Raw genomic sequence first — 19,877 nt, 5'->3', positions numbered from 1 at the left:
TGAATGACAGAAAAACGTTAGAACCCCAAAGCTCCCTCTCCCTCCTTCCATGCACAAGCAGCAGCAAAGTATGAACACTCACCCCCTTTGTTCCAGCAGGAAACATCAACACTCACCACCCACCAAGCAAGCAATGGAGAAGCCCCTAAAGAGAGACAATGAAAAAACTATTGCTCGTCCAACAATTCAACATGACACAGGCTTTCTCTTACTAATAAGTGAGAGGGAGAGATGTCATCCTTTCCACAGTGAGAGGGGACATGAAAAGATCGCTGTTTCATTGATACAGCCTGAAAGTGACAGTTATTCAAGCTCACCTGACTCAAGAAACAGCAGACTCTCCCGCATCCCCATCGAAAGGGAGGGGGGGGGGAAAGAGAGAGAGAGAGAGAGAGAGAGAGAGAGAGAGAGAGAGAGAGAGAGAGAGAGAGAGAGAGAGAGAGAGAGAGAGAGAGAGACCGTTCGATGCTTCGATCTCGCGCAACGCCTCAGCTGGAAACATCGGTGAGGAATCGAGTCCACGGGGGCCTCCTGAGGCTGCACCCTGAAGGTGCACGTCTTCCAGGTCACTCCTGGAGATATCAAAAATGGCCGGTCAGCAAGGTCCAGGAGCGTGATTCCACCGCCGTGAAGAACTGCAGTTTGAGTGCAGCTGTAGATCACGGACTCTGACACCACCCCAGCCACCTTGAAAAGAAAAAAGAGGTATTAAAGAAAGGAATTTAAGCTGCTTTGCAGATGAGCTCAAAGAAGTTGCCATCTGGCACCAACTTGGTGATCTTTAATTTTCAAATTTCAACTGTGCGTATTCATTCAGATCCTTTGATAAGCTCTTGTACACAGCCCAGACCATCAACTCAAAGCAATCCCCTAGCCGCCCCCCTGCCTCCTGCAACCACATCTTTGTTGTCCTTATCTCTGGATCCTTGCTCTTTAGCCTCTGCCTGTCTGCAGGTAGGAAGAGCATCAGATTTATAGAACTGCAGTTTAGGCATGGAACGGTAGGTGTTCCTAATTGTAGGGTAGCACATGGTCAAGTGTATTGGGACTCTGGTGCTGCAGGTGATATGTTGATGATAATTGGGCAGAGGTTTCTTCAAATAAGCCTGATTGAAGTCCCCAACAATGACTTGAAAGGTGTGGAGATAGGCTGTTTCTTGTTTGCTGATTGCTGCACTCAATACATTGAGCGCCTGTTTAACATTGGCCTTTGGCCGTACGTAAACTGCGGTCAGGATATCAGAGGAGAACTCGCTCTTGGTAAGGAGAACAGTCAGCATTTAATTGTTAGATGTTCCCGGCCGGAGGAACATGAGTGCGACAAGACCACTCCATCTGAGCACCATATAGAACTTATCATGAAACACAGACCCCAACTTTTGCCTTTACCGAACCAGCAATCTTTTCGTTCCTGTGTATAGAGGAGCCCTTGGGTCTGTCCACCGAATACCATGTGTCTGAAGTAAGCTGTGTCTCCATGAAACAGAGAATGCAGTAATTTCTCATTTCCCTCCAATACAGCAATCTTGCCCTTAGGTTCTCACTCTTGTTCTCCAGTGACTGTACATTTGCTAACAGGATGCTGGGTAGAAGTGTCATGCCCTTTTATTTGAGTCTGGCTTAGAGTTCTCTCCTCCTTCCTCCCTTTTGGCTGTGGTGATGTACCTTCATCCACATAAAGCATGCTTGAGAGTTAAGCCTTTAGAAGATCATGAAATTGCTAGTTTGTTGAAACAGTTCAAAAGGACGTTACTTAAAGGGAAATTACAGGCTGCAGACTGCAGTGTGAATAGTTCCAAAGAAGTATATTTAGAGATTTGTAAGCTTCCCACAACATGTCGCAGTGATTCATCGGCACCATCTTGAGAACCTTAAGAGGCGTTTTAAGGTTCTCCAACCTGTGTACTCCCTCTCTAGTTTCTCAATGTTCTATGGGGTCGACAGCTTAACATTCTTAACATTCAGCTTCCACCACGCCCCCTCCCCCCCCCCCCACCCCCAGCTACCTTCTGGTCCTTCTGTAGGTGATAGGAAGCTCGGCGGAGACAGTGATCAGAAAAGAACACTGGCATGACTTGGTGTGTCTGACCTGACCGTTAGTCGATTGACCTGCACAACTTGATAACATTGTTGTAACTGAAGCTCGTTTAGAAGCTGGCCTTCAATCCCTTACTCATTTCACTTATGGCAACCCCGGTGTCAGAAACAACGTTCACCCAGGAATTCCAATGAAAGCGAATGTTCAGTTGGAACGCCGGAATACTTTGGCACTATGCACGTTACCTCAGGATTCAATGTGAATATTAAAAAATTGCTGTAGATCGCAGATGCGGTCACAAGATAAGAAATATTCATCTCCCAGAGTTTCAGGCTATGGCTTGTGAGGAATGCATGGGAACTCATCACCTCCCATACCTCACCTCATTATATATCAGAGATCATAATCAAACTAATGGGAGTGAAATTATTTATTCTTCAGTAGGAAAGGAAAATAAAACAGAATGTAAAAGAGGCATTACACCATAACACCTCATTTACATATCCACCCATTTCAAAGTTCCAAATTTAAACAAAGTATCTCATTTTAAAACAATCCCTTCCCTAATCCACCACTAGAAAGAAGATCAGGAGAAAGAGCAGTGTTTCACTAATAGTGAGTTAAATAAAACAAGGGCACTCTTTGTTCTGACAGAATGACTAAAATAATGACACCCAAGAATCTACCACCGTCACAGCAGCCTCTGTTTATGAGAGTTGACAGCAATTTTCCAAAACATTGAGCAGCAAACTATAAACTTTTGCTGGTTTGAGGTGGTCCGGGAGGATGTTGTTTGAGTCCTGTCTGGATGGACTCAGGGCTCCACTGACCCTGAGCCTTGGACCTTGTGTGAATAGCTGGAAGCAGCTGATGGATCAGACAAAACTTGTACACCACTCCCAATCTCAGTCAGGGTTATGCTGCCCAAGGAAGGAGTTTTTTTTATCAGCCAAACTACACTTTATTCATAATAAAAATATTTACAGGAATAAACCGCACAATGTCTTTTCATCCTTATGTTTGTAAACAATGCATTTAGTGTTAAATAATAATTTTTAAAAACACACATACCACTCATGTGAGCCCTTAGGGTACCACACTGCTACAGTAACTGAGGGGCTTCCTCACTCAGCCCGGCCCCTCCCTGTCCAGTGGTGGAGGAACCCTACACTGTGGTCCTTCCCCACTGAGCCCTCGCACTGGCTGCACCAAGCCTCAGTGCGTCCCCCAGCACGTACTCCGGCAGTGTGGAATGTTCCGGTTGACAGTAGAAGCGGAACATTGCCCAACAAGTTTTCAGGCAGACCAGTGGGTGTCTTTCACTGAGATGATGAGCTTCCAGCCGCACTTGATGCCTGCTTCCCCGTGTGTCTCTGGGAACAGCCCATAGATTCGAGAGTTTTCTGTCATGCAGCCGCTCAGGATGAAAAGTGAGACAGACCCTTGCACTCTCCTCCGTATCCTCTTTGTAAACTTGTAGCCCACAAAGGGAGAGTGACTGTCTTTTTCCTGTTTCCTTCCTCTTGGGGAGGCGGGGAGCGCACGGTGGGATTAATGTTCCAAGCATGCAGGAAGGATTGGACTGGAATGTTTTACCTTAAGACCATAAAATATAAGAGGAGAATTAATTCTGCCATTTGGTTTATCAAGTCTGTTCCGCCATTTCAATCTGGTTGATTCATTTTCCCTCTCAGCCGCAATCTCCTGCCTTCTCCCTGTACACCTTCATGCCTTGACTAGTTAAAAATTATCAACCCATGCCTTAAATATACCCAGTGACTTGGTCTCCACAGCAGCCTGGGGCAACAAATTCCACAGATCCATCACTCACTGGCTAAAGAAATTCCTGCTCATCTCAACATATATCAAAATCAACGTTATTATTTATACTAAAATACAAGAATAAACCATGCAATGGCTTTTCATTCTTTATATTGATAGTTAATGCTTTCCGTGGAGTTCCTTTACCTTCCTACACACCAATCAAATTGCTGCCTTCCGGGGGTGGAACACTACGACAATAATTGAGGGGTTTCCTTACCCAAACCAGCCCCCCGCTCTCCAATAGTAGAAAACCCTACGCCAAGCCTTTGCGGTGGCTTCATCAAGCTTCACTGCGTCCCGCAGTCTGCCAGTCGGCAGTGTTTCTCCACGAGGATATCCATGTGGACGTGGGGATGGGGGGTCTTGTGCATTGTTTTTGCATATATCAAAATGAACTCTGTTCAGATAATAAAAAAGATAATTTACAAGAATCAAGTTGTGTATTGGATTTTCATTGTACACATTCACAATCAATGCCTTCTGTTCTGTTCTGTTGAACTCCTCCATATCTAGAGCGCTACTGCCATGCATGTGGCTCCTGGGGTGGTATGATAGCTGAGGGCTGGTGCATTCTGACCCGTCTGGTTGCTGGTTGCAATGTAGATGTGGAACTGGGAGGAGAACTATTTCCCCTTCTGGTTCCATATTGAAGTACAATCTTCTTGTTACCAGCCATTGCTCTAAAAATTCTCGAAAAAACCTGAAAAGGACAAGCCTGGAACCTTAGTACTAATTTGTTACAAAGACTTCTTAAACAAAAATTAATCACTTCATTAACATATTCAAGAAGACCCAGATTGTAATATTCAAATCACCTGGGATGCCTGAATTTTGCCTATGGTCCAAATGGAATCTAAAGTTTTGAAGTGCCCCACTTGAGTAAACATCACAGCCATTTGGCAAAGGACTTGGTACCTATCTTTCCTTCTACAAAAAGGCAAACTTCTGATCTTTTTGGAATCTGCTCTTAAAAATGATAAGATGCTCTGTCTTTACATTGGTAAAATCTCCCAAGGTGAGTCATTGAAGTATTATCCAAGAAATTTGCCTTTTGTTCTTTATAGATATTGAAACCCCAACTGAGTATATTTTTTATAAGTTGGCAGTATTAGTAAATTTCTTGCAAAAATTATATAATGCTGGAAATACCTGGCAAGTCAGGCAGCCTCTGTGGAAATGTTTCAGATTGAAGTTCCTTCATCGGATGTGGGGAAACAAGTTAGTCTTAAGTTGCAAGAAGTATGAAGGAGAGCCAAAGGACTATTTCAGAACCAGGTGGATGGTAACAGTTTTTCTCCCAGGGTAGGAGAGTCTAAAACTAGGGGCATCGGTTTAGGTCAAGAAAGGAAAGATTTAAAAGGGACCCGAGGAGAGCATTTTCATGCAGAGGATGGTGAGTATATAGAATGAGCTGTGTACATGGTTGAAGCAGATGGAATAATATCATTTAAGAAGCAATTGGATTGTTTATTAGGAGGGCCTAGAGGGATAGAGGCTAACTGCAGGAAAAGAGGATGAGCTGGGTGTGCACCTGCTGAGCATGTATCTTGGTGGGCTAAGAACAAGTATCTCTGCTTTATTGATTACGCTGTTACAACTCTAAGACCAAAAACGATACATGAAAATCCTGCCAGAAAGAGAAGAACATCTTCAAAGCCTGGGATTCCTGGAAGAGAAGTGGCAGTGAACTTGACAGTGATGGAAATTTTTTTAAAAATTACACTTGCTGGAAATCTGAAATTCCTTTGTGATGTATCTATGTTACTCAGCACTTTGTTACCCTACTGACTACTCTGACAAATCTGGATGAACCAAAGAAGCTCAAAATTAATAAGTAAAGGAAATGGTCAAAGAAACTGGATCAAAGTTAGGAACATAAAATATTTAATATCAGCTTTCTGAATGGCCAGTATTTGAAATATGCACAAACAATGTAAATGCATTTATTATGTGATGTACAACTTCCCTACCTTACCTAATGTAATGTAGAAAGGTATAAGATAAATCCATTGTTCTGTTCTGTTCCATTGAGCACAGACTTTTGCTCAGAGACCACATGTACTTTATCAAGGTTCTTATCTGTGAAAAATTCAACCACAGTAAGATCAGAGAACTGCCCCAATCCCATCCTCACCTAACAGACCCATTGATGTTGATCGGGCCGAATCTGCCTCCGTTCCTCCTGCAATCCACAATCGGCTCTTTCGTTTTTTGGACATTGAGGACTATGTATGTATGGGGGTATATGGGAGGAATGGGGGCTTGTTTTGCTCAGTTACTTTGACGTATGCAGTGTCCTGTGTTGTTCTGCCAAGTATTGTGACTGTGCTATATTGGAGCTGGCATGTGTGCTCACACATAGGGGCTGTCTCCACCCACCCTTGGGTGTATTCGTTGCTAGTCCAAACCACTGTATGTTTTGATGTAAACATGAACCTTAAATCTTTAATTGCACAAAGGCAGAAATTCAATTTCTGCAGATGTTGATCCCAAACCCAGCACTCAAAACTGGCCAGACCCTTATCACATTCTGTCCGTGGGAGTTTGCTACGCAGCCGGGAGTTGCTGCATTTTCCACGAAAAAGAGACATTCTTAGTTGCAAAACTTCTAGCAAGAAGTCGCTTTGCAATGACAACTTAATCCCTCCTAGTATGGTCGGTCTACTTAATTTGTTTTCACATCTCCGCTGCACAAACCGAGGACACGGCGCAGCAAACGGTTAGGAAAAAGGGCGAAATAGAGTTCAGGTTTGGAGTTGGTGACAGAAATAGTGCTCGAGTGGGTAGAGGTGGGGGAGGGGGCTCGGACACAGAGCCCTTGGGTATTAATAACTCACACAGCAATTATTGACCAATTAATTATGTATTAGCCTTACACAAGCTTCTTAGAAGGAACGAATTGATTGATCTGTCATTTGTTGCCGGAAACGCTTTGCCGACATCCTGAATCGGATCTGCTGCTCCGCGTCACACTAAGCAGTCAAAGAAGCGGCGTGGTCAGCGTGCTGGTGCCCTGGTGCTGGGGTAAGTGGATTTGTAGGGCATGTGCTCCGGATTGAGTTGTTAAGAACTTTTCTAAACGCCAGCTCTTCCCCCCCCCCCCCCCCCCGCTTGCTATTCATGAAATATTTCACTGCGCGCGGCATCTAAGTGGCTGGGCTTGTTTGCCTGGAGGATTCCTTTGCACTTTATAATGGTCGTTCTGTCAAAAGTGCTTGCGGTGTGGGACGCTCAACTTATTTTACAGATGTTGCTGTGTTTCAGATCTCGATAAGTTGCCGTAATTCATCGCTGGTAAGGCTTTAATCTTTTTTTCCAGTCTAAATTTCTCGTGGTTAAATTTATGTGTGTGTTTGTGTTATATCTTGTGATAGGATCGAACCCGAGGGCTCGCACCACGCATTACTCCTTCGAATCAAGTTGTATATTTGGGGTGGGAATGTCAAAGTGTTGCATGGCCAGAGGTGAAGAGGGAGATTGAGGTCCTAGAGGTAACGCAATGGGTTTCGAGGAAGCTCGGTGTTAATTCATTGTATTTAGTTAATTGAAGATCACTCCTGGAATTTCTGCTATTAATATGCAGTTTGAATTCCCGACAGTAAGTTCTTAACTCTCGTATGCCAGTGGATTGTTTGCCGAAGGACCCCAGATCGTGTGGGGCCCTTTCTCGCCAGGTTTGCATGAAAGCAGTAAAGTCAGCTGTTCGTTTCACAAGAAGCCACTACCTTTGCAATACTTCTGAGCTAGACCAGAACACATCTCTAATTTAATACACAACTTGGAGATCTGCGCAATGAGCCAAACTCGATGAAAGTCTCCAATTCAAAAGCCAATTTCAGGAAGGACTGAAGAGAAACGGGTTTGTTTACTGAAAATATGACATCCATAATATACCGTCAATATCTTCTATCATGGAACCACACAGGTAATCTTACTCACCTACAACATGTTAACGTCAGGAATATTTCACCCAAACACTTCCTCACTGAAATCTGTGAGGGGGCTACAGTCGTGGAAAAATCTCAAGTGGCAGAAAAAGACTATCACGGGTGGTGAACCCTTTGCAGAGTGTATGCCCAAGTTGGCAAGTCTTCAAAAAATTTTGTCTTGTGTCATGTTAATTTTGAGCAGAGGTTATCATTGATTAATGGAATTAGTAACAATAGTTATGGACTTTAAGGAAAAAGGATGAGCCCTGTTGCTTAATTACAGTATATGTATTCCTGGCTTTATGGTTAATACATTTATAACAGAAACAGTGAAATAAATGAAGCAATTTTGAAACCGTGTTCAAAAATTATTAAAATATGGGTGGTGCGACCTCATTGGCCATGCTGCATTTCTCAGTTAAGTTAAATTAAATTAAAATTTAACATTATATTTGCCATTCTTACTACTGACTCAACCTGCAAGTTAACATTTTGGAATCTTGCATGAGCACTCCCAAATCCCTTTGCACTTCTGATTTTGGAATTTGCTTCCCATTTAGAAAATAGTCCATGTCTTTATTCTTTCTACCAATGTGCATGACCAAACACTTCCCAATGCTGTATTGCATCTGCCACTTTTTGCCCATTCTCCTCAACTAAGTTCTTCCATAGATTTCCCTGCTTCCTCAACTCTACCTGCTCCTCCACCTATCTTTTGTATCTTCTGAAAACTTGACCACAAAGCCATAAGTTCCACCATCCAAATCATTGATATGCAATGTAAAAAGAGATGGGCCCTACACTGACCTCTGCAGAACACCACTAGTCACCAGCAGTCAACCAGAAAAGGCCCACTCTTTGCCTTCTGCCAGTCAGGCATTCAATCTTCTATCCATGCTTGTATCTTTCCTGAAATAACGTGCGCTCTTATCTTGAAAAGCAGCGTCATGTGTGACGCCTTGACAAAACCTTCTGAAAATCCATGTAAACAACATCCATTGACTCTCCTTTGTCTATCCTACTTTTTTTTCACTCAAAAAATTCCAACAGAATTGTCAGGAAAGATTTCCCCTTAAGGAAACCATTCTGACTTTGGCCTAGGTTATAATGTGCCTTCAAATACCCCGAAACCTTGTCCTTAATAATGGACACCAACATCTTTCCAACCACCAAGGTCAGGCTAAGTGGTCTATAATTTCCTGTTTTACCTCCCTTTTTTTTAATATAATTTTTATTGAGTTTTTGAAGTGATTACATAGAATGATATTATCTACCCTCCCCCTCCCCTTAACCCTTCCCCCCTGATATACACCCCTACCTGAAAAAAGAAAGAAAAAAAAAGAAAAAGAAAGAAGAATGAAGAACTGCCTGGATATTGCCTCCCTTCTTAAATAGTGGAGTAACATTTGTAATTTTCCAGCCCTCAGGAACTATTCCAGAATCCACTGGTTCTTGAAAGAACACTATTAATTCCTCCACAGTCTCTTCAGGTACCTCTTACAGAAGCCTGGGGTGTAGTCCATTTGGTCCAGGTGATGTATCTACCTTCAGACCTTTCAGTTTCCTAAGCATCTTCTTCTTAGTAATAGTGACTACACTCACTTCTGTCCCCTGATGCTCTCGAATTTCTGGCCTGCTGTTGGGGTCTTCCACAACAAAGACTGACGCAAAATATTTATGGACTTTGTCCGCCATTTCTTTGTTCCTCATTACTACCTCTCCAGCGTCATTTTCCAGCAGTGTGATACCTCTCTTTTATTCTTTGTATATATCTGAAAAATATTTGGTATCCACTTTTATATTATTGGCTAGCTAACCTTCATATTTCATCTTTTCTCTCCTTTCTTTGTTTGCTTTCTTAGTTGCTTTTTTTGATTTTTAAAACGTCCTATTCCTCTGTCTTCCCACTAATTTTTGCTTATATTATTCTGTATGTCCTCTCTTTTCCTTTCATGCTGTCTTTCACTTCCCTCTTGATTTTACTCTGGCGTGATTTGCTCCTGTGTGCCTCTCAACCTTTCCTTTCACACAAGGGTCAAGTAGCCCCATTCATTGTTCAATGAATGAAGGGTTATTAGGGAAATAGCAGCAAATCTGCACATCACTGCCAGTCAGGAGATCTGTAGTTTTCACAGCTTGGTACAATGTGGTGACCTCTACTAAAGCTTGCTTTCATCACTGTACCAACTACCCCCAAATAGTCTAGGCTCTGACATTCAAATCCCCAATGCTTTGTACCTCTGGTCACTCAAGGTAAATTAGCCCAAACTGTCCCCAGTGACCACCCTCAGACTGGGCCTTTGACTGCTGAGACCATGTAGGAGAAAAGTGCATATCAGCACTAGTTTAGTAGTGCTTGTAGAGTATTATTCACCTTGGCATAGTAATTCTGAAGTGAGACAGAACTGATGATTGAATTGAGCCCTAAAGATATGCAACACACAAGAAGAGTCCATTTCTTTGTGATCTATTCAAAACTTTAATGAAACTAATGCCCTCAATTTGTGTTTTCTATATGTTGATTCAAATGGAAAGTTTAATGCAGAATGTAGAAATAAGACAGTAGTTATACAGGTTTCCCCCGCTGTCCGAAGGTAGGACATGCCTATGAAATGGTTCGTAAGCCAGAATGTTGTAAAGTGAATAAGCAATTACCATTTATTAATATGGGAAAAATTTTTGAGTGTTCCCAAAATAACCTACAAAATCATGCCAAATAACACATAAGACCTTAAATAACAGTAACATATAGGAAAAGCAGGGATGATATGATAAATACACAGCCTATATAAAGTAGAAATACTTTTCTGTAGCACTGTCTAGCGTAGCAAAAATCTCACGGAAGTGCTCTCGGCAGGAACAATCTCTCCAGTAACCTTTAAGCTATGAAGCTGCCAAATCATACCAAATAACACATAAAAATACACAGCCTAGTAGAAATAATGTATGTACAGTACAGTGCAGTTACTGGAATCGGGAAGACTCCAATAAATTGCAGTTTCGTCACATTTAAACACTTGCTTATACGAATAACCACCTGACTCAATTGGCAATCACCTCTGATCTGGGCCGACATTTAGGTGCTGGGTGGCACCTAATTAATTAGCTTGTTTATTTCGGCTTTTTTCTTAAAGATGTGCTGGGTGTGTTCGGACCACCGCTGCATTCTTCACGGCAATGTATCGGTCTGCGGCCCGGAAGTTGGGGACCACTGCTTAAACCATGAAGCTGCCCTCGCCTCAGAAACCGATCAAACCACCCATGACTACCTTTAAATTCCACTTTCACAACACTTTCATCACCATCGTCCAGTGCTTTCTGTTTCAGCCTGTTAAAAGACTGACTGACTCTTCCTTAAGCATAAGAAAACTTCACAGAACACCACGCTTTGTACACCCATCAATCCACTCAAGCAATAGACTTTCCATTTTATCCATTACTGGATGCTGACTAAGAGAGACCACTTTGCTACGAGCAGAACCAACAGTAACATCGGCAGCTTTCAAAATTCTTTCTCTCTGCGTATAAATAGTGCGAATGGTGGACACAGGCACGTTCAACGCGTGGACAATGTCCTTACTTTGTTCCCCACAATCGAAATGTTTAATTATGTCTAGTTTTACGCTAAGTGTAACACCCTTACAAGCTCTTTTAGGCTTTTCAAATACCTTAGAACTCATCTTGCTAACGGATGCACAAAATAAATCGAGATAAAGCACGTGTTTAAGCAATGGCGGCTAGAATGCAGTTCCGGGGGAGGAGCTTGGCTGCTCGGGGCACGCGCTGCCTTTTTTCGTTACAGTGAAAACACCTTCTGTTAGCGAAAACAGGTAACTAACGTAGGTCTTTCGTAACAGCAAGGTGTCATAAAGCGAATGTTTGGAAAACGGGGGCCATCTGCACACCACATAGTCATTAAATTAGGTTTGAAGTCAAAGTCAACTTTATTGTCATGTGCACAGTTGCAATGAAAAACTTACTTGCAGTAGAATCACAGACATATAGTATCGTGTAAGCAGCATTCATAAGTGAAAAATTATGCATAATTTTTACAAGATAGTATGATGTTATTGGGTTTGCTGACTGCGAAGTTCTAAACTCAAGTGAAGATCATTAGCCCTATCAGATATAAATAGCTAAAAGGGAAATGATACTGTAACTACCCAGTCTTCAAAGATGAGTTCACTTCCCTGTTTATTCTCCATGGTGAGATGCCAATATCCCCCACTATTCAAGAGAAGTAGTGTATGAAATCATGAAAAGGCAACGTAACTTCATTGGACATGTGATTAGGAAAGAGGAGTTAGAATGCACGGTAATCATGGGAAAGATTGCAGGGAAGAAAGCAAGATGAAGGCAAAGACAAATGATGATGGAGACAGCAGCCAGAGAACTGGAAATGAATACCAATGAATTGATCCACTTGACCCAAAACAGGAGTGTGTGGGCAATGGCAGTCAAAGCTCAAACTGGGCATGGCACCTGATGATGATGATGATTCAAGTAGTAGGTCCCCTCTCCTGACTAACAAAGTAGTTTAAACATAATTTATTTAGTTACAGTGATACATGATTAAATCCAAGCAACATTCCTAAAACATTTAAAACTCCCAGAGGATTTCCATCTTAAACAGTTCTTAAAACACAAGCCACCTCCTAAAACATAAGCCATCTTCTATAAACTAAAAACAACATTCCAGTGGTGCAGGTGAACAAGTCATCTTTCACAGAAACCAAAGCTGGAGGAATGGATTCTAGTTCATTCCATGTTTGTTTCGTTTTTTTTATGATCCTTACCCTATTCCTAGTAAGTCTGAACTGCTCTCCATATTTATACCCTTTTACTTCACTTGGGTGACTTAACACCTATATGGTACTTCTTCAGATACCCTTTCTAAACAAAAGGTATAAAAACAGCTTGGAGACATAGATCTCAGCTATTGTTGTAAAACAAACTTTATTGAGTACATAAAAGTCCCAAAATTAAGAGATCGTTTATTTAATTTGCTAAAAAATATGATCCATCTGGTCTGGAAGCTTCCTTGAACTAAGCAACTTAGTCAACTTGTCTGTTTTGATACAAGCCAAATAAAACAACCCATTGTTTTGTACTGCGGCTGAAGCAGCAATAAGCCAGAGATAGTGAACTACATCTCTGTCTCCAGACAGGGCATCTGCAAAGCTGCTCTATAGGCAATATTTTGTTTTAACTTTAAACTGATTACTGCTTTCTATTTACATTTTAAGTACTGAAGACTGGCTCCTGTTTATGCTAACCAAAGTTAGTAATTGGAAGTTTACTAACAACTGTTCTGATCTTACAAGTGACAGCTGCTGTGTTTAGAAAGTGAGATTGGGAAAACATGAGGTCACTGGCCCTGGATACTGAGCATCCATCACAGAAGAACATAATTTGAACAAAAGAGAGAATATTTTAATACAAAGTGATTGATGTTGTTAGTAATTAGAGTTCAGTTGGTTGGTTCAAGAATGGTTGGAGGGAAGTACCTGTTTTAGACTTGGTGGTGTGGGACTTCTTGAGGTAGTGCTACCTGTAGATACTACCACTGGTGGGGATGAATGGACTGTACTCATGACATATTGGGAAGAGTCCACAACACTCCTACTTGTGATTATTACAGCTCAGGCTGTAAGTTTGGGATTCAATTCCTGCTGCTGTCTGTAAGGAGATTGTACATTTTCCCTGTGACCGCGTTGTTTCCTCTGGATGCTCCAGTTTCCTTCATCATCCCAAAGACATATGGGTTAGTAAGTTAAATAACTGGGCAGCATGGGCTCTTCAGACCAGAAAAGCCTGCTACTGTCCTGTATCTCTAAATTTAAAAAAAGTCTTATGGATACAGCTCAGCACATCATGGAGACCAACCTCCCCTCCGTGGATTCTGTCTAAAATTCTCACCGCCTCAATAAAACAATCAAAAACCTCACCCACCCCAAACGTTCTCTCTGCTCTCCTCCTCCATTGGGCAGAAGCACCAGGCTCAAGGACAACTTCTGCCCCACTATAATAAGACGATTACATGGTTTCCTAGTATGATAGGATGGAATCTTAAGCTCATAATCTAGCCCATTATGATATTGCCTCTTATTGTTTACCTGCACTACGCTTTTTCTGTAGCTGTTACACTTCATTCTTCATTGTTATTGTTTCACCTTGTTCTGTTTCACTGCATTATGTAATAATTGCACCTGTGTGAACAGTATTGAAGACAAGCTTTTCACTGTATCTCGGTGCATGTGACAGTAATAAGCCAACTCAGGGTCCAAAGTTTCAGTAATAGAGCTGGTGAATCATTGAGGATAATGTAGAAGGTTTTGATCAGGTTGGATGTTGGGGGGATAGAGGGGGCATGGGGAGAGAGAGAGAGCTGAAGCTGTGAATAGAATCTGGAACCTGGGTCCAGTATTTATTATTAATTATATTTGCATTTGCACAGTCTCTTGTCTTCTGCACTCTAGTTGCTCTTTCATTGATCCTGTTATAGTTACTGCTTTGTAGATTTGCTGAGTATGCCCGCAGGAAAATGATTCTCAGGGTTGTATATGGTGACATGTATGTACTTTGACGATAAAGTTTACTTTGAACTTTGAGGGTGAGGTGTTTAGAACATTTGAAGGTCAGACTATAAAGGGTGTTGGTGGGGTTGAGGAAACCATTAGGTTAGTGTTCATTGGCAGGTGGAGGGAATGGTAAAGCAAATCTGGAGGGGGAATGTGCTTCCATTGAGCACAGGAGTATTTGTAGGGCAGAGATGTGATGAAGCTGCCCAGCTACAAAAGGCTGTACTGAGCAAGGATGAGTTTCACATATTTTCCACCTCTCTCCCTGTGAAGCTTTTGTCATCTAGAGGAGTCCTGCTCAGAAGGGGCTCATTCAGTCCCATCATTAGTGCACACGTTACAAGAGACCTCACTTCGCACTCACCATTGACAGACATCAATCAAAAGCAGCAGTGTTAAGATGCTGTAAGACAGAGCTGCACCATTTCCCTTCTCTCTCTCTGTGCCAGTGATCAGGGAGAATGTCCTCCTTTGGAAAATTGTGACTCATTGTATGTGATGCCAATACCACATTCTGGGCAGTTTGTCAAAACTTTTTGATAATGAGTTATGTGACTACAGGTAAAGATTTTTACTGGATTGCAGCAGTTAAGGACAAAATGCATAACTGTATTGTCAATAGTTCATGAAATCTTTTAGTGAGATAGTGGATTTAGCTCTAGAAGTTCTCCACCAGCCAAAATTTGGTAGGATTTAAAATAACAAAAAAAAATTCTGGTATACACATGGAAATAGATCCTTCAATTCAACCTGCCTAAGATGTGTATTTAAACAGATCAGATTCATTCCATTTCACCCATATTCTTAAACCTTTCCAATTTATGTACCTGTCAAAATGTCTTTTAAATGCTGTAATTGTATATGTCTCTACCATGTCCTCTGAATGCTTATTCATATCCCACCACCCTTCTGGTGGAAAAACTGCCTGCCAGATTCCTGTAAATCTTTATTCTCTTACCTTCTATCTACTCCCTGTAGTTTCAGTATCTGGGATAAAGACTATGTCTAACCTATCAATGCTCTTTATAAACTTCTGTAAGATCTCCCATCAGCTTTCTTCACTCTAAGGAAAGTAGTCCGGGGCTATGCAATCACTGAAGCTTTGCAGTCCAGTAGCCTTCTTGTGAGTTGTTACTCCACCCTCCCTAGCTATTTCTTATCGCTTCTGTTGTATAACCACCTGAACGATCGTGTACTTCCACTGTTGTGAAAGCAAGTTGTGGGTACTAGCAAAGTACACACAATCTGGAAATGATTTACGTAAGAACATAAGAAATAGGAGCAGGAGTCGGCCATCTGGCCCATCGAGCCTGCCCCGCCATTCAATAAGGACATGGCTGATCTGTCTGTAAGCTCAGCCTTTTCCCCATAACCGTTAATTCCCCTACTATGTAAAAATCTATCTAACTGTAGCTGAAGTATATTTAGTGAAGAAGCCTCAGCTGCTTCCCTGGGCAGAGAATTCCACAGATTCACCACTCTCTGGGAAAAACAGTTTCTCCTCATCTCCATCCTAAATATTCTCCCCTGAATCTTAAGGCAATGTCCCCTAGTTCTAGTCTCACCTACCAATGGAAGCAACTTTCCTACTTTGATCTTATCTATCCCTTTTAAAATTTTTTATGTTTCTATAAGATCCCCTCTCATTCTTCTGAATTCCAGAGAGTATAGTCCCAGGTGACTCAATCTCTCCTCATAGGTTAACTCCTTCATCTCTGGAATCAACCTGGTGAACCTTCTCTGCACTGCCTCCAAAGCCAATGTATCCTTCCTCAAGTATGGAGACCAGAACGGCTCACAGTACTCCAGGTGTGACCTCCCCAGTACCCTGTATAGTTGCAGCATGCCCTCCCTGCTCTTGAATTCAATCCCTCTAGCAATGAAGGCCAACATTCTGTTTGCCTTCTTAATAACCTGTTGTACCTGCAAGCCGACTTTTTGTGATTCATGAACAAGTACTCCCAGGTCCCTCTGCACAACAGCATGCTGCAATCTTTCATCATTTAAATAATAATCTGCTCTTCTATTATTCCTTCCAAAGTGAATGATCTCACATTTATCAACGTTGTATTCCATCTGCCAGATCTTGGCCCACTCACTTAACCTATCTATATCCCTCTGCACACTCTCCACATCCTCTGTACAATTTGCTTTTCCACTCAGTTTAGTGTCATCAGCAAATTTTGCTATGCTACACTCAGTCCCCTCTTCCAAATCATCAATGTAAATGGTAAACAGCTGCGGGCCCAGCACCGACCCCTGCAGCACACCACTCACCACTGACTGCCAATTGGAGAAACACCCATTTATACCAAATATCTGCCTTCTATTGGTTAACCAATCCACTATCCATGGCGATACACTTCTTCCGACTCCATGCATCCGTATCTTATTTATAAGTCGCTTGTGCGGCACCTTATCAAACGCCTTCTGGAAATCCAAGTATACAACATCCACTTGTACCCCTCTATCCACTGCACTCATTATGTCCTCAAAGAACTCCAATAAGTTTGTCAAACAGGACCTGCCCTTTCTGAATCCATGCTGCGTCTGTCTAATGAAACCACTCCTTTCGAAATGTTTTGCTATTTCTTCCTTAATGACAGCTTCATGCATTTTCCCGACTACAAATGTTAAGCTAACTGGCCTATAGTTGCCGGTCTTTTGCCTACATCCTTTTTAAAAAAGTGGCATGACATTTGCTGTCTTCCAATCTGCCGGGACCTGCCCAGAGTCTAGAGAATTTTGGTAATTGATTACTAATGCGTCTACTATAACCTCTGCCAATTCCCTCAGCACTCTGGGATGCATCCCATCAGGACCAGGGGACCTACCTACCTACAGGCCATCTAGTGTGCTCATCACTATCTCCTTAGTGACAGTGATTTTATCGAGATCTTCACCTCCCATTTCATCCATAACATCATTCTTTGGCATATTAGGCGTGTCCTCTACCATGAAGACTGACACAAAATGGCCTCAGTCATTTCCTTATCACCCAATATCCCTTCCCGTCTTCCAAGGGACCTTCGTTGACTTTAGACACCCTCTTCCGCTTTATATATTTATTAAAACTTATGCTATCTGTTTTTATATTTTGTGCTAATTTACTTTCATACTCTATCTTCCCTTTCCTTATTTCTTGCTTAGTTGTTCTTTGTTGCTTTTTAAAGTTTTCCCAATCCTCCAGTCTCCCACTACTCTTTGCGACTTTGTACACATGAGCTTTTAATTTAATACAATTTGAGGCAATAAAATACGTTAACAGCCCATGTGCCCTTTATTCAATTTTTAGTTTACGCTTGTGGGCTGCATTTCTCATGTTGAACTGAAGTGTGAACACAGCCTATGGATGGACTTTGAAGGACTCTTTAACTCGTGTTCTCAGCATTCATTATTTGCTTTTCTTTTTTGCATGTTGCTTACTTGTCAGTCTTTGTGTGCAGTTTTTCCATTGTTTCTATTGTAAGTTCTTTGTTCTGCAGCGAGTCCCTGCAAGAAAATAAATCGCAGGGTAACGTGGTGACATATATGTACTTTGATAATAAATTTACTTTGAACTTCGAATGATTCTATTCATCAGGCAAGTGGCTGCTCAGGTGAGTTTCTCTCTGCACTCTGCACCACTCCCCATCCCACTTAACTTTGTTCCACACTTCAGACTCGTGTGGTCAGCTGAGCTTCCTATAACGGTTGATTGTCCTCCCATCACTTCCCCTAAATGTGGTCTCCAGCTCTATTCACATATGACTACAGAGATCTCCCCACCCTCCCTCTCAGTACGTGAATACATCCCCCGTGTTACAATGTTCAACATTTATTGCACCTGCCCATTCCCCTTCCTGCCTTGCTGAGTATCCCTTCATTCCAGTTCCCCCTCTCCTGTGCCCTGAGTAGACCTTGACTGAATTGTTATGAGAGTGATTTGTTCCAATACCACGAGGAAGTGTCTTTATTGACAGGAGACATAGGGTTAAACTCATTGCCAAGCAAATAACATTACCTTCCCAAAATGAGTTGTGGGATTCATACTGCCTGAAAGTTGGGAGCAAGGAGATACTTCCTGACCCACTGAATCCCTCCAGCTTTTCCTGTGTTGCTGAAGCATCTGCAGTCACATGTATTTTTTTTAAACCAGAGAATTTAACAATACCAAAAAGAATTGGACGTATTGGGTTGGGGTGTGGTGACTCATTGTAGAACTCTTATGAAGAACTGGTCCAGGGACAAGAGCCAAATGACCTTCTGTGCGGTACCATTCAACAATTTACTTGAGCTGAAAGGACAAAGTGTTTGCAGGAAAGCAGAGCTGAACCATGCCAGAGGTGAGGCACTGTTGTGTAAACAGACACGGGTTCAGGGAACAATAAGGACTCGTTTAAAAAGAAGTGTTTTAAAGAGAAAGCTATTGAATCATTGTAATCTACTAATTTCAGGTTTATCAGAGTGAATGGAATTAATGTCTGTTTTGCTTCCCTTTAGTTTTCATTCCACACACGTTAGTTGCCAAGAGCATTGCAAGCTCGAGAGCTGATTCCCAAGCTGCTGGTGCACGGCTATACATCCCATAATTTCCCACTCATTTGTTTGGGGCATAAAGTTTTCAGGTAAGACAGGGAAGAGCAGAAAATCCAGAGAGTGTCAAGAATGATCAAGAAGAATATTATAACACCGGAGAGAGAAGATGTCCCAGAATGAATAAAGTCAAGATGTATTTGTGTAGCTAGGAAATGATAGTGATGTTCAAGATTGTTTATTGTCATTCCTCAGTACACATATGTAAAGGACAATGAAATGATTGTTGCTCTGAATCTGATGCAGCATTAAAAACACAATAACTTAAAGAACACAATAAATATAAATACATAGGATTGGCTTATATACGTAGGCTGATTGTATATACATAGAGTAATGCTAGACACAGGAGTATCCTACATAAATCACAAACTTGCTGGAAATCCTATTCCAGATGCTATTTCTATTATGTATAATGCTGAAGGTACCATTGCTCATCTAATTCCTGAGAATTAAACCAGGTCAAATAGAGCAGGTATCAGTGGAGGAAGTGATTAAACGTCATTGAAAAATGTGATGGCAGGAAATGATATTGAAAGGTTGGAGGGAATAGAATTCTAATCATGTGGGTAGAATATTTGAGTCATTCTTATTATCCAGTACGTAAAGTGTCCAACAGAGAGGGGACTTCTGCTTGATCTGGTAATGGAGAATGAACTAAAATGGAAAAGTGATTGAAGTGTAAGATCACATCCAGGCAATAGCATTTAAAGATTCAGAGAGAATGTGGAGGATGTAAGATAAAGTTCAAAGCAGTGTGTGGGATATGGCTGTTTTTGAAGATATGAGAACAGAACCATTAGAAATAATTACTGAGAAAAGATGAACTCGATCAATGCTGAACGACCTTTAAAATGATTATCAGTAGAGTTTAGGAGAAATATAAATACACTTATAAATAAACCAGTGAGTGCTGGTACGTTATGAGCA

At 41.7% G+C, this 19,877-nt stretch overlaps 1 protein-coding gene across 7 annotated transcripts in view; it reads left to right on the top strand.

The window, feature by feature from the left end:
- LOC140185720 (monocarboxylate transporter 12-like) overlaps positions 1–19,877 on the top strand; it is a 104,893-nt gene that overhangs the window by 20,300 nt on the left and 64,716 nt on the right. The window contains exons 1-2 of one of the 7 annotated variants that reach the window (XM_072239284.1): positions 6,849–6,886; positions 7,110–7,156. The exons of 4 other annotated variants lie outside the window; for them this stretch is intronic. The gene's annotated coding sequence lies outside the window, so the exon portion shown is untranslated. Of the gene's footprint in view, positions 1–6,842; positions 6,887–7,044; positions 7,157–19,877 lie in introns of those variants that run through there. 2 more of the 7 variants (XM_072239282.1, XM_072239283.1) reach the window with 2 other exon arrangements.

Source organism: Mobula birostris, chromosome 21 (assembly GCF_030028105.1).
Source record: "Mobula birostris isolate sMobBir1 chromosome 21, sMobBir1.hap1, whole genome shotgun sequence".
NCBI lineage: Eukaryota > Metazoa > Chordata > Chondrichthyes > Myliobatiformes > Myliobatidae > Mobula > Mobula birostris.
This window is presented reverse-complemented; position numbering and strand designations above follow the sequence as displayed.